The sequence below is a fragment of the Petromyzon marinus genome, chromosome 13 (genome assembly GCF_048934315.1).
Source record: "Petromyzon marinus isolate PM22_M1 ecotype Great Lakes invasive population chromosome 13, UKy_Petmar_22M1.pri1.0, whole genome shotgun sequence".
Lineage (NCBI taxonomy): Eukaryota > Metazoa > Chordata > Hyperoartia > Petromyzontiformes > Petromyzontidae > Petromyzon > Petromyzon marinus.
The window spans coordinates 3,439,537-3,443,849 of NC_133679.1; positions in this window are offsets into that span (position 1 = coordinate 3,439,537).

Here is a 4,313-nt window from a genome sequence, read left to right on the forward strand (position 1 = left end):
GTAACGAAGCTAAAAGGACCATACGAAACACGTAGCCCCATCTCCGGCTTCGCTACGCAAGCTGTTCGACCAGCGCAGCGATGGCGACGGAGAGAGTCTTCCGAAGCTATGACGAGCAGCCACGAACCTCTGGTTCGGTCCCCCTTCTATCTGCCCCGGCGCGGCCAAGCTCCACCTCTGGCCATGCCCCCATTCCAGAACCTTCGAGCTGGTTCCCGGAGCTTCTCGACTGACTGCACCTTTACCCCAGATACGGCCCGCTAATAATAAGGCATTATGTAATGCAGCCATGACTGTAATTACCACTCCCGGCCGACAGGCGTCACCCTGTCATTACAGAGGTACGGAATGGAACGCGTCTAATAGGATATCTTCCAAGGAGATTGCGCGATGAAATCAGCTCGTGCGCTGGTGTTGGGTGGATTTTTACATAATGAAATGTATAGCGTGCACAATATTTCACGGGCATGAATCAGAATATGTTTATACTGTAGGAATGCGATGAGCTATAAAGCTCTTTTTCGTAGATGTTTAGTCGGGGCGGGTAAGAACGTTACAACAATACAAAAATATAGGAGTGGGGAATACAAAAAAGGTAAACACATCACCTAAACCCAAATAAAAATAAACCATCCCCATCCTACCAGACAAAGCCCACTGAGGTATTAACTTACTTTTTCAAAAGCGACCAGACTACACTGGCAGAGCTAGTGGGGGGGGGGGGGGGTGGCATTTTGTGACCCCCACTGCCACTGTGTATCATTATTATGTGTTAGGGACTCTATGAGATGATAGGACACTGAGGTATTAACTTACTTTTTCAAAAGCGACCAGACTACACTGGCAGAGCTAGTGGGGGGGGGGGGGGGGGCATTTTGTGACCCCCACTGCCACTGTGTATCATTATTATGTGTTAGGGACTCTATGAGATGATAGGACAATAGTCTGAGTCCATAATTGTCAATAAGTAACGGCAAAGCAGTTATAAGTGACTCAGAATTGTGCGCAGTTGCGTATACAGTCCACGACTTCCCTGAAGGCATCAACACCTTCAGCGAGCGCGATGCCGATCACACAACGCGGTTCGAATTCGACCCCTCGATCGATGGCTGCGCCATCGCCGCACACGCGTCGAATAAAAAGCAAGGGACAAGTCCTTACTAACAACTCCTCTTATCATTTGTCATTGCTGGAGGGGTTGCCCCCCCCCTACCTGAAAATCCTGGCTCTGCCATTGCCTGACTACAAGTGATAGCTCAATTATGTGTCTTATCATTTGGACACTTATAGCAGCAGAACAATCTAGTCTAAATGCGTGTTTCTAAATGTGGAGGGAAAAACCCAAGTTACCCGGAGAAAACATTCCACGCGACCACGGGGAGAGAGAAACACCGAAAACTCCAAATATACAGAAGGCGTCAGGCGTCGGGATCGAACCCCCGACCTCCTGCATACCAGGCGAGGTAGTTAACATCTCCTAGCCACCGTGGCGCCCCTTAAATAACTAAATATAAGTTAAAATCGCATCATTAAGTCAGGTAGAAGAGGCGCGTTGGCAGAGGCAGGCGATGCTATCGCTGGTGATGGTGATAACACTATGTAACACAATTATTGTTCCTGCGTAGTAAGTGTTATTTCGTAATTGCTTATGCCTAAAAAGTATATCAAATGTCTATTATTCCCCACAAACTTTGCTTTTGTGACCAGGATAGTGATATTTTGAAATTTACCTATTTTCAATGAGAAAACGGGCGAATTTGTCTTTTCGTTCACATAAAGTCAGAAAACAACAACATATGAATCAAAATGAACATGTATTTATACCAAAGTAATACAAAAATTACTACAAAAGATTTAGAAGTGAGTAGTTTTTCGAGATTTACGATTATACTGTAAATCACTTTCACGAATCAGCCCCCAAATGTAGTCTCCCATCATATGAATAAAACCAAAGAGTATGAATTCTTGCAGTCACGAAAGCTTCAAATCTAGAAGTCTCCCATCATGTTCTCGTCTTTGGTAGCGGCGTTCAAAGTCCAGTATATCCTGGTGGAAGCGCTCGCCTTGCTCCTCCGAGTACGCTCCCATGTTCTCCTTGAATTTATCAAGATGAGTATCAAGGATATGGATTTTGAAGCCACGAACCACTGCGACAAAGCTGTTCCAAGCCGCTTTCTCCTTCCTCGCCAGCTTCTTGGGGAATTCATTGCACTCCAGGATCTTCTTCATCTGTGGTCCGACGAAGACACCGGCTTTCACCTTTGCCTCAGACAGCTTAGGGAATAAGTCTTGAAGGTACTTTGAAGGCTGCCGACTCCTAATCTACAGCTCTGACAAATTGTCCACCAGTGGCTCCCCACTTGACGTTGTTCCTCCCCACAGAGAACTCGGTCCGCTATGGCCAGTCCCGCCTGTGGTAATGCGCCTTGGTGTCTAAATATTTCGTAGTCATTTTTGTATTACTTTAGTATAAATACATGTTAATTCTGATTCATTTGATTTTTGTTATAACTTTACGTGAACGAAAAGACACAAAGGCGCCCGTTTTCTCATTGAAAAGACGTACATTTCTAAATATCAATGTCCTGGTCACAAAAGCAAAGTTTTTGGGGAATAATAGCCATTTTCTGTACCTTTCAGGCATAAGCAATTAGGACATAACACTTACTACCCAGGAACGAAAAAAAAGGTGTGTTACACAGTGTAATCCATCCAGTGGTGGGGAGGTTAGCGGAAGGTGTTCAGGGAATGACTCCTGCAGTGCAGTACATCGCAGAGTCGTGAGACGTCGTTGTACTAGGGGCCATCCTTTTAGTACGCATGGAGGGGGGAGGTTAACCCAAATGCGTACGCGTGCGTATGGGGGGGGGGTCTACTGACAACATTGTGCGTACACATAGGAAACTGGCGGCGGGGGCAGCCTTGTTAATATTACTCTTTGGTTCTTTCGGTAAAGTCACGTAGAAAGAAATTAAATATGAATGGAATACGACGTTTCGATTGCAACACAAGCAACCATCATCAGGTGCAAATGAATGAGAACACAAACACAGTAAACTTGGAAATACAATGCAATGCAACACATAGAGTCGCCCAACACAAGAGTCAAAACCCCACCTGGTTGATTGCGTTCTTCCAAAGATTGCTACATTTGAGAGACACAAAACATCGACACGGAGACACATAGACAGACACACAAGCAGAGAGAGACTCACACAGAGACATACATTATTAATATTATTAATCCTTAATCGTTTCTGCGTGGATTAAATATCGGCCGTTCTATAGGATTCGGGGTGTAAAAAGTTCGCGTGCCTACAGGTAGGGGTCAAATTTTGACAGATTTTTTTTGCGTACCGACTAAATGCATGACCCCTTAAGGAGAGCTTCGTCCAGCAGTCACTTGACTGTGCTTGCTTTCCTGCGAATGCTAATCATGACATGTCTGTCAAACCCACACGGGTTTACCCGTATGTTTGTACGGAGAAATTGGGGTTTTCAGGTCCATACGGCCTAAGAAGCCGTTCCAATGCGGGCAATTTTAATTTTATTTCCCTTGTGATGGAACTTTGTTGGATGGAACGTTGAGATTTATAAGGTGCACAATGTCTGAATTGGTGTGTAATAAGGTAGCTGCACTGATTAGGGGTTGACATGAATGGAATGACCACTGCAATTACATCGCAGCATCGTGAGACGTCCTTATTTTGAGGAGACATTCGCCAAGCAGTGAACCGACTACGCGCTTATTCTTGGTCCTTTCGGTAAAGTCACGTAGAAGGGAAACAATAAAATAATACAAAAAATATAAAACAATAAAATTCTCACGACGTTTCCACTGCAACACAAGCAAAGAAAGAACCGAGAATATGAATCCCTGTAGTCACGAAAGCTTTAAATCAAAATTTGACTATGCGCTTGTTTCCTGCGAATCATTGTCATGAGCCTCGATTTAAAAAAAAAAACCGAAATGTTGCTGGCGATGATGCAGAGTTACCCCTTTCTGGCAATAAAACAGGTCTTAAGATATTCAAACACCAAATAAACGAGTGTTGCTGGCGATGATGCAGAGGTAAATCCTATACACAAAAAAAAGAATACGTTTTACCCCTCTCTGGCAATAAAACAGGTCTTAAGATGTTCAAACACCAAATATAGAACCTTTCGCAACCTTGTTTTATTGCCATAAAGGGTACAACTCCTTATTCTTTCGTCTCAAATGGTCTAGGGGAGAGTGGTGGTGGGTGGGGGGATGGATGGAGGAGGGAAAAAAAAACCTCTCTCTGGTCTTGCGTTGAAGCGTAAAAAAACCC